Source organism: Portunus trituberculatus, chromosome 43, assembly GCF_017591435.1.
Source record: "Portunus trituberculatus isolate SZX2019 chromosome 43, ASM1759143v1, whole genome shotgun sequence".
Lineage (NCBI taxonomy): Eukaryota > Metazoa > Arthropoda > Malacostraca > Decapoda > Portunidae > Portunus > Portunus trituberculatus.
The window spans coordinates 6,040,719-6,053,044 of NC_059297.1; positions in this window are offsets into that span (position 1 = coordinate 6,040,719).

Here is a 12,326-nt window from a genome sequence, read left to right on the forward strand (position 1 = left end):
TGAGGTATGATCGGCACACAGCTGAGACACAATGTTAGCCTGTACTTGTAAGGTCACTTAGCTTATACTTCTGTGTCACATGCTCTTGCTGTAGAGTACAATTTTTACAAGTAAGATTTTTAAAGATACAGATCCAGGCACACGTGAAATTAAAAATAAACCCATGCAGACACTATATATCAGTGAAATATGTAATGTAAATTAACTCCATTCCTGTGTTTTGTGTACATGCTTGTTATCACTGTCACTGTTTCTTGACACCAGTAAACATAAAACCATACATTCATTACTACAGTTTAAAGTTGATACATGAGTTACAGTAGAAAAATGTGCAGCTGATGCAACACTGCCAGGGTGAGTTTTGGCTCATTACTCTAATTTACCAACTTTTAAGTGTATATCAAAAGTTTCCTGAAGAAAAAAACAGATGAGTATTGTCATTCTTTATATTAAATTCAGTGTTATTTTTTTTTTGTACTTGTTAGAAATAGGTTTTGTATTCCAACAAAATTTCCCTGTAATATGAATAGTCTTTTAAGGAAAGAAATACTTCAACCTTTACATTCAATGGATTTTGCTCTTCTTGCAAGTAGTCATCTCAGGACTACAGATAAATGTATTCTATTTGTACTGTGTTTGCTCAAATCACCTTATTTTGTGATTGTTTTGCACTTTTGCCTTACATTCATTTAATCATCATTGACAATTTCCACATTAAAATTTCATTGCATGACCAGGATCATGCCACCACTTGTCTGTTCAAAGTCACCTCACTAAACTTCTTGCTTCATCACATCTGCTCTGACTTATGTTTCCATCCATTAGCATTTCTGTTGTCTTGTCCAGTGGTATTACCTGGTGTGTCCTACCTATGCTCACTTTTTTATTATTATTATTAATTTAGCTGTAATTAAGATTTCTTTCACTCTAGTCTGGCCTTTAATCCACAGTTCTTTACCTCTCCATGTTAAAACTAATTATTCTTTCTTTCTCCTTTGGCCACTCCATCTTTGTTCCATTACCTCTTTGAGACTAGGTTTCCATCTGGTAAGATACATTAAGTATGAACAAGTTTTTTTTATTAGTTTATTTTTTTTCTTTTATTTATTTATTTATTTATTATAAGTCCAGAAATGAAAGGCAATAATATTCTAAGCAAGAAAATATTCCATGCATATATATAAATTTTTTCATGCTAGTCAAACTTTAAAAAATTAATTTTGAGATGCAATACAGCAGCAGGAGACACAGACCATTGCAGTTAGTAGGTATCAATTGCTGCATGTATTTATCATATATTCCAGTTTATATAGCCACTGACTATGTGAAATTACTTAAATTTTTTAAAGAAAAGTTTTTAGTTTGTTATGTTAGGAACCTTATAGATGGAATTATTCTAAATAAATGAGTATTCAGCAGATAAACATAAAATTATGAAGGCAAGAATTGCCCTAGTTTGGGGTAAGCCAAACCTAAGTAACTATTCAGGGAGCTTCCATGGTTGTTTGGTACTTTAATGATGTATTACCACATAGCTAATGTATCTAACATACATAATGTACCAAACATCATTCAGAACTAGCTATCTGGGGATATATATGTATTTACTTAACCTAAAGCATTAAGAAAACAATGATGATGAATATATTAGCAATAATAATAATAATAATATTAGTAATGACAATAAATGCTCCCCTCCAAGCAACAAGCACACATGTAGCTCCTTTGTAATATCCTCAGAACAAATACATGACAGTATTTACGTCATTTTGATATTGTGTGGAATTTACGAACCAGAGCAGACAAATACAGAAAAGCAGATTTATTCAGTTCAGAATGATGTGTTCTTTCATTTCTGGAGCTCATTAAGAAATATATGATATGTACTTTTGTCTTAAACACTCACGTATGCATACTTGCATTGTTATTAATTATTATTATTATTATTATTATTATTATTGTTATTTATATTTTTATTACTATTATCATTATTATTATCCCCACAATCATTATCATTATCATTATCATTACTATTTAAAAAAAATTTGCCATTATTCATTATTGCAATCATTATTGTCATTATTATTATTGTTTTCTCTTTCATCCCATTCATACTTCACAGCAAGAGTCCATATGCAATAGTATAAACAAGTATTTCTTACCAACACTGGTGACTATCATTAAAAACACAAGTAGGTCCTCCAGTTATAGCTAAGGATCCTTGACTACAATGTACCACACAAATCTAAGGAACAATTGTAAATGATCACACTGCACCTTTGTGGCAGTGTCTCATATTGTCAGGCTTGCATTGTACTGTGTCATGAGATTTTCCCATTTGTGTTAGGTTGTAAAGGCAGTTTTAAGTCTAGTGATGCTCTGCAGCATCTCAACTTTCCTTTTATAGTATTAAAAGTAGACACGGATACAAAAGGGGTAATACCAAATGGCAAAAAATTTGTTTCACTATCAACTTCAATTTTTTTGTGTTTAATGGCTTCAGAGATTATGAGGAGTTATATTTCTAATTAGTTGCTCAATCTGTGTTATCTGCCTTGTGTGGTAGTATCTCTTAAAACATATGTCCTTAACTAATTTGTTGATGGCTTTTATATTATGTATTTGCAAGGGAATTGTGCAGTAACTTGTGAAGGATTTAACTCTGAAATATTTGTGTGTAGACCATACTTGAGAATAGAAATTTTGGGATGTCCTAGTCATTCATTGAACTCATGAGGATATTGATGTTTATTAAGTACATATTCCTTGCCATGCATCATGCAAGTTGTGGCTTCATAAATTTGGCCTTGTTCAGATATTTGTATTCTGAAAGTAAAAAGTAGAGATGAAATGCAGAACTACTACTTGATAGCTTTAATGAAGATGAGCTGTATATAAATTATTATGGGACATATGGAAGCCTCTGTGCTGGCAAGGTACAGTGATTCCAAATTGCTCGAATGTCAGATCCTGTAGACTTGCTAGAATACCTTACAATATGGAACCAAGTTAGCTTAAATGTCATGTTTGCTGCAACTTAAAGAAGCTGTTAGAAGTGAATGTCTTGGAAAAGAGAACACACCTAATTATGGTTATAAACATTTGCTGTTATGTGTGGCCTGCTCTATTCAGATGGTCACCAAATGATATCAATCTTCTTGCAGTTTAAACTATGTAATCTGTTTCATATGTATATTATCAATCAAAAATAAAGTAAAACTTGAGGACACTAAGTTCTGACATGACGAGCAGTTGCCTATGAACACTGACTTATCTTTCCAAGCACTCATTCACTCCTGTACTCACACAAAGAAACATACACTCCAGTACACACACAGACACAAGCACATAGTGGGGATGTCTTTCCATAGGTTTTGCAAGAACATATTCCATATTAATTTCTAATTGTGCATGTAAGGGCCAAGTTGCCAGGTGTTCTTTTTCCTTGGTGCTACAGGATTTCAGGCTAAGCTAGGTATTTAACCTCACTGAGGAAGTACAACAAAATAATGTCAGGATACTTTTCCATGATGTGTTGGAAGAGTCCTGCTCACCATCCAGTTGATTATAGTCTTGTTTAAGGCTATAATGACTTGACTTTAAACTGTGATTCACTTAAGCATATATGAGCTTTACTTGCCTTGTTTAGCCTGTTCATGTGCCTCAAATGAAGTATATATATATATATATATATATATATATATATATATATATATATATATATATATATATATATATATATATATATATCAAAGATGTGTGTTCTTGTAGGCCAATGTGTTACACACTCAAGAGGGGACTGAAATGAAAATATGTATAGAAAAGTCAACTCATGGGTCTGTAACGTTGATTGACTATATGGTCTCTCACTGTACAAGGGGCAGGTTGGTTTCATAATCCTACAGAAGTAAAGCCTTGTTACAGAATTGTTGTCCATTGACCGTATGATAAGGATATGTATTTTTTCATTATTACCATTATTATTATTATTATTATTATTATTATTATTATTATTATTATTATTATTATTATTATTATTATTATTATTATTATTATTATTATTATGGTAATTATTATTATTATCATTATTATATTTGTTATTATTATTACCACTATTGTTGCTATTATCATCATTACATTATTGTCATTATTATTATTATGATAATTATTATTAACTTTTAGAGACTAGGCTAGGTTGAGCACCACGTTGATGCGAGAGACCATGTACATTACGTAAGGCTCCCCACATGACCTGGCAGGGTCACAACATCCCTCAGTCAGGGAAGACATGGCCAAGGTGTTCAGCTGATGACCTAAAGATGCATCAGTAAATTTATTAAATACTTCAACATTTGACTAAACATTATATTGTGTTCAGAAAATTGTTAAATGTCAAATGGTTATTACTACAAATGCCTATGTGAATTGCATTCCAGTAATTCAAAAGTTTTTGTCATATTATTTCTACATTGATAGAGATAAATGAGTTCCCCAGCCATCAAAGTGGCCAATCTGAGGATCTCAGCTGTTCCTACATGGCATGTCTCCATGATTCTCTCTCTCAAATAGAAATAAATAAATAAAAAGATAAAAAGCCCCTTGAGCAGATGTTTATTAAGAAATATTGTCAGAAGTGTCTCAGGAGGCTTGTTGCTGTTGCAGAGTATTGATATCTGCTCCCTCCATCTATCCCCAGGGTGAATGTATTATGTGAACAGGGACAAAATAATTATCACCCAAATAAACTGAAAAAAAATATATAAAAAGAAATGCGCCTAATTTACACCCTTGTATAATTCTCTCTCTCTCTCTCTCTCTCTCTCTCTCTCTCTCTCTCTCTCTCTCTCTCTCTCTCTCTCTCTCTCTCTCTCTCTCTCATGGGAACAAAGAGAGGTACAATTACATTGAAAAAATAAAGGAGACTATACAACTAAATGAATTATGTAATTAGATAATGTTAAAAATTGCCACTGCAAATCATGTAACTCTGATCCAAACTCTCCTTGAGGCATTATTTTTCTTAGCCTTGTTATAACTTCATTACAAAATATAACATAGCAGACAGCTTGCAGTAAGAAAAATTTAATTTCAGTCATGGCTCGTGACATCTTTTCTTGTAATGCCAGACCATCTCGTAATGATGTATGTCCAGGGAAGTTTCTAGGGTTAATGAAATTTACCTAGGACTTCTGCATGTCAAATTCCACTTGATTACACCTTTCAAGGGTTCTGTGGCAAAATTTTATACACTATTGGCAAAAGCTTACTTTAATTTAACAATATAAACAGGATGGGATAAAATTAAGTAAGAAAGAGATTAAATAATTTGCATTTTAGGGGGGGAGAGAGAGAGAGAGAGAGAGTTTCATCTACTTTGCAGGCCTTCTACCAATATTGGATGAGGGGTGTTGCTGAATACCAGGAAGTAATTGTAATTGTAATTGTAATATGGGGGGGATTGAGAGGGGCTAGATCACATGAAAGACGTCAATGATACAGAGGAAGGACATGAGGGCAGTGATAAAAAAGGAATGAGACTCAGTGAGGACATTAGCAAGACAGGAGCACAGGACATTGAAGAGATGTGGGGAAAGGCTGCAAAGGTGGGGCACGAAAGGAGATGGTGAAGAGAGGACAGGACACCACAAGAGGGGCAGAGGGGAGGGGGAGGGGAATGGGACCTCAAGTAAGAAAGAGTAAGTCTGGTGCAGCCAGTACATAGGTGGGCCAGGGTACTCTCCCAGCATCTAGTGGGATGAGATGGATTGGACCCAGGTAAAACACGGGGTTTGACAGATCGGAGTTTATATGAAGCAAGAGTGGATCAGAAGGACTACCAGTGAGTATAAAGAAAAGGGCAAAAAGCTGGGAAATAATTAGAAACAGGTAGTGAGGAAAGGTAAAGAGTAGTGGGAGTAAGGACGTCACAAGCCAAAGAATCAAAAGCATCATTGCCGGGGATTCTGACATGGCTAGGCATCCAGCACAAATTAACTGTTTTGTGGTGAACAGAAAGATGGAACAGCCATTCCTGGATGCTGAGGACAAGAGGATGAGGGGAAAGAAAAAAAAGGATAAAAGAGCAACGATCAAGAGTTAATAGAAATAATATAAGAAGAAGCAGGGGAGTGGAGGATACAGCAGAGGATAAAAAGTATTGCAAACAGCTCAGAAAGAGGTATCAGGGAAAAGGACAGGACAGCCTGAGCCAGCAGAAGACTTAGAGCTGTCTGTATAAATGTGGATGCTATCAGAATGAGTAAGAAGATGAGCCAGGAAGGGGCAGTGCAAGACATAAGGATGGGTATCAGACTTCTGGGGGGCAGGGAAGACCAGCGAGCAAAGGGAAAGAGGAAAGGAAAGCTAAGGGGAGTAGAGGAGACGGAATGAGAGTGGGTTGAGGGAGGGGGAAGAAGGATGAGACAGGAGGGCTTGCTTACAGAGGGGAAAGGGGAGGGGTAAGTGGGGTGTGGAGGCAAAGACTGGAGACAAAGAAGAAGGAATGTGCAAAGCTGAGGATGAAAACTGGAAGGAGTGGGTATAACAGCAGAGAGAGAGGAGGGCTTAGCAAAGGGGAAGAGAAGGAAGCCAGATTCAGCATACAAGCTCTCTATAGGGGAAGACCGTAAGGCACCAAGAGCAAACTGGAGACCAAGGTGATGGATAGCATCAAAGAGGCTGAGGACGGAGGGGGAGGTGGAGGAATAGACACAGAAGCTGTAATCAAGGACTGAAAGAACAAGTATGGTATGCAGTGAAAGCAAAGCCTTGTGGTCTGTAGGAAATGGAGGCAGCAAACGGTGGTATCCTCAAGCGAGAGAACACATTGGTACCAAGTGAGGCAAGAGTCAAATGGAAGACCAAGAAACCTGCCTGGCATATGGTACTCGAGAGGGGTATCATAAAGAAGAAGGGGAGGAGGGAGAGTAGCACGGGAATGAAAGAAGTATATAGAGAAAGCCTTTTGTAGGGGAGAATCAGAACCCATGGTCAGTGGCCCACGAAGAGGTGGTAGTAACAGCAGACTGAAGGAGAAGATGGAGAAAGGAGGAGGAACTGCCCAAATCATAGATGATGAAGTCATCTACATAAAGGGAGGACCTGACACCAGGAGGGAGGGCAGAAACAATGTCATTGACGACTAAGAGAAAGAGGGTAGTACTCAAGACTGAATCCTGAGGCACACCCTCAGATTAATTGGTGAATGTGGCAACGCCAAGTGGTTTCATAACCTTTTTCAAGATTGAAGAAAATGGAAAGGACAGATTCTTGTCGAGCAAAAGTGGAAGCAATACATGTGTGGAAGCTGGTGAGAGGCTCTGCTGTACTGCAGGCAGATTCGGGACATCACATCAAACAGAGGTTAATCATGTGCTCAAGGAGTTGCAGACACAACTAGTCAATGCATTGGGCCTGTAATCCTGGGAGGAGAGCCTCAGATTTGTATGTTGGGTAGCCACTATAGACAGTGCTGTGAGGGCCTCCAAAGTTGCAGCAATGTTGGGTAGGGGCTGGACAGTCTTCATACATGTGGCCATGGCCACACAATAGGCAATGAGGGACTGAATGGCAGTGATGTTCGGGGAGGCCAAAGCACCAACAGTTTCAGCACTGGTGAGGTGGAGGGACATATGGTCAGATGGCATGCAGGACACCCTCGATGTAGATGTGAGGGAGGTCATGGCAACATTAGCAGGGGTCGTCTAGCAACCTCAGGGAGACAGAGTGTAGCAGCAGACATTGATGGCGTCATAATTGCTAAGGTTATGAAGATCGGCGTCACAATCTGACCAGGTCATATCATCAATTGGGCAGTCCTAGGGAGAGATGAAAATGGTGCCTGTATTGAGATGGGCATTGGGAAATGCACAGAAGGGAGTGCCAGATAGAGCCATCAGGTTGGACATGGTCTGAGACTCAGCTGCTGAGTGTACATACACATAGGTGAGAATGGTCAGGCCGGGTCCAGTTGGACGTTGCTGGCCTGTTCCTGGAGGCAGCGTTGGAAGAGCAGGGTATTCTCAGAGAAGGCAGCAGAGGGAGGAGATGACAAAAAAGCAGTCCTAACACTCAGGGGTGAAGAAGAGATTGTAGGGAGAAAGATGTGATGTGCTATGAGAGGAGCCTGTCTGGGACTATGTCGTTGTCTTCCCAGATGGAAGGGGAACATAGGGAGCCAAGGCAATGATGGAAGTTGGAGCAGAAGAGGAGGGAAGGAGGGTTTGGGAAGTGGTAGGAAAGAAAGAAGAGAAAGAGAGGCTAGCAGTAGACACAGGGGGGAGAAAGAGGGACAGCAGGGTGAGCATCAGAAAAAGGGATGTAGCAGAAGGAGGGGCCGGGGCAGAAGAGACGACTGAGGAGATTATGATTGAAGTGCAGGTATTAGAGGAGGGTGAAGAACACTGAGTGTTAGGCCCTAAGCAAGACTGGTGGCCAGCAACAGGAGAAATGGAAGGCATGGGAGATGAGACAAGAGCAGAGGCAGAGGATGAGGCAGTAGAAGTTGGGAGAGGAACAGAGGTACAGGGAAGCATAGAAGAAGTGATAGATGGTGGCTGAAGACATTGAGGGCCAGGTACCCTTGAGGTGAGGCATATCATGGTGGAGGAGGAGAGCAATAGTGTAGATATCAGGGTTATTTGTGATTCTTGGCAGAGAATGTTTATTGAGGATGAGAATTTATTCCCAGGGACCTGTTGAACAGGCAGAGTGGTTGTCAAGGGCTGGTCATGATGGGGAGTCTGGGTCAGTGCCAGGGAGGATGGGGGGTCAGGTTGATGAGGGGCAGACCCCAGAGCCTCTAAACGAGATGTTATAATTTTTCATAATCGGCCATGGTGAACCAGGTTAAGAGGAGGGAAATAAGGAGATCCACCCCTCAGAGCCCTCATGAAGGGTAAGGGCAAAAGGAGAACAGGGGTACTGTGCCCATGGTTCACTGAGGCCATTTACAACTCGGACAACCTCAGTCTCACATCCCATCGATCAGTATGACTCTCATGCCTTGGGAAAGGGAGGGAGAAGGGAGGATGAGGAGAGGAGGATGAAAAGAGCTAGGCAAATTTCATTGATCTAGGGGCTGCAGTCCAAGGTCCCAGGGAGCACTGACGTGGCCCCAAGGCATCAGGCCATAAACCCTGTCTGTACCTGAAGCCCTTCCCCACTGGCAGCAGAACTTGGGATGGGAGGGTGATTACCAATAAGTTTGAAAGGGTCTTGTAAGTTTGAAAAGCTTAAGAACCACTAACCTAGAGCAACTGATGCAACATCCTACTCACATTCCTGATCATCTTAAAAGTGCTATGTCCAACAGTATTGACCTTTTCCTACCCTCTAGTCTTTCTGCTTATGCTGTTACCCTATTTTCTCCATTGGGTTTCTCAAATCACAATCTCATATCTGTATTTTGTCCTATTTATCCAATCCCTACTCAAGATACCCCAAAGCAGAGGTGCCCCTGATATTTTGTCTTTGCTGGTTAGGGAGATCTGAAGAGATATTATGCTGATTTTCACTGTAATGTTAACTGAGTGATTCTTCAGCTGGTCACTTCCACTGGTTAAGGAAACAAAATGTCACACAAATGACGCAATATTTTATAAATGTACAATAATAAAAGTATTCACAAACATTTAGGGAAAATATAACTTCTGAAAATACATGCAGTAATACAGTAGACTAAAGAGATAGCCTTAGTTCAAATAGTACAAGATAAATCTCTTAGAACAATGATGTAACCAAAGTGTGGAGATAGCCATGCCAACAAGGTGATTGTGGACCAAAAAGTGATGAAGCACAAAACATTCTTACACTCCTAGAGTGGATGTGTAAGTTCATACAAGCTTTTACAAATGACATAGGCACCATGAACCATAAAATACAAGCTTCATCTCAGATACTTCATTGCTTATTACAGTAATTCCTGTGTTGCTGAAAATGCACTCTGTTAATTTCAAAAGTCTTTTACAGTATTATTACAGTCAACAGTGAGAATATTTAACTCTTTTGCTGCTATTGTCAGCCTTGGTTAATATTCATACCAGTGAAAAATTGTTTGCATGGTCACACAGAAAAAAGAACAGGATTTTAATTTTGTCTTTTTAGGTTACATAACTATTCAAAAAGACTGTTGTACAAAAATAAGTATCCAAAAGTTACAGATGGCGATAGAAAAAAAAAATTGACAGTAAAATACATATTAAAAAATTATGATTCTCAACAATTCACTTAGTCAAGAGTGATCATCCATTAACCTGTCATGGCTTGAGTCTGATCAAACTTGGAACATTTTGATGCTGGCAGGTACTGATTACTTGTGTCCACTGTTGCTCAAACAAGATCTTTCAATCCTGGTGGGTAAAAGATAGCCTCCTAAGACATACTAGCAATTCATTCCCTTACAATCTAAAACCAAAAATACTTCACTTTCAAGAATTGTTATATATTTACTTAGATTATTGTGGTATTATCAAAGTACTATCTGGCTTTGACTTTCACAACTTGTCCTCCATTAACCCCTTCAGTACCATGACACGTCCTTATTTTTATTATGGTTACTATTAAGATGATATTCTACAGCTTCAGAAACTCATATAGGGATTAAAATAGTAAAGATTCTAGATCATTAACCTTCTGACCTTAATAAAATTCTGCTAGTGTAAATAAAATTGTCTAATCACTCAAAACTCATAGTAAAAATGCGTCCCAGTGTTGAAGGGGTTAACACAACTGGCACCTCTTCCTTGTGCTTCGTTGTCTGCAACACAAAGCTATCACAAAGGGGAAAATGGTGTGAGGTAGAAGTGTGCAAAGGGTGTAGGAGAGATTAGTGTTACCCTGGCAGTAGGGTGATAATAGATGTACATATGTCAAATTCATACTTTTGATACCTAAAGGTGATTAGTAGTGTACTGATTGGCTTAAACTATTAATAACCAATAAATTGAGAGATTGATAAACTAACACTGAGTCTTTGCAATTGGGTTACTCCAAAGTACAAATCATAGAATATTACTTTATCTTCATTACTGTATTGAAAAGTGAGTACAGACAATAGAGTATTACTAATCCTCAATCAACATACTCAAAAAAGTGAGTACAGAATATTACTATGATTCCAACAACATACAGAAATAATGTGATTTAGTTAAGACTACAGATCTTAAAACAAAACTTTACCTCTAATAATTTAACTTCTTTTCTTTTCTTTACTTTTTTTTTTTTTTGCAATGTGACCAACTGCCTTACACTTTTAGAAAAGTAGTTTCCCCTCTCATGATATTACTGAAATTGGACTTGTGCAGAATGTCAATTTTGGGTTTCCTTAAGCTACAATGAAAGCATTCTGGAATTAATGTACATTACATGAATTACTATTATGCATGCAGGATGGTTACCAATATAGACATCCATACAGAGGGTTTTGCAGTGTGTCAGGGCCCCCTATGTGGAATCTATCACTTTACTTAAGCTTTCCTAGACTGTTGTCAGTACAGAACAGGAGCAAAGTGGTATGAATGTGATTACATCAACATTGTACATAAGATTGAAATCAAATGCAATCATCGTGCATTACCATAAACCAACTGGTAGGCTGCATTGGCATATGTACCTTTGTAGATAATGACACAATGTAAAAGCAAGCTAAAAGTTAAGTCTGTCTTGATACCTAATGTTTGGAAAGCAGCTGAGCTACAGGAATCACAAGAGTAAACATGAAACGAGACCAGTTAAAGAAACTCAGCTTGTCTCGGTACTTTGTTGCAGGTACATACCAATGATCTGAAAAAATATCCTAATTTATCTCACTATTTCAGCTCTGCTTTTACATATTGTGCACTTCTGATATTATGAATAAACAATAAACACATATAAAGGTATATCCCTAAAAAGGTTTTTTGATACTATATCATAATATAAAAATGCATGACCTTATACAGATAGTGATGGCCTAGCACACAGTGTCTCCTCAAAGCATGGCCTTGCAATTGTTGGCTACCACAGGCAAAACAAAATATGTCACTATTCTTCCAATTTATGAATAGTTTTTGTACAGCCTTATCAAATGTTCAATATGTGACACAAACTTCAGCTAAGAGATGACTAACAATAAAATACAATATTAATGAAGGTCAGTGATGTTATTTGTTAGTTCCAGGAAGACCTACCCACCTCTGGTCCCATCTCGACCTCTGTATACAAGTGTTACTTTATCACTTAACTTGTAGAGGACTTATTTGAATATCCATTTTGAGTAAAACACTTCACTAGGAGGTTGGGTATTGTACTATGAGGAAAGTATAAATCATACATAATCCCATGTTTTA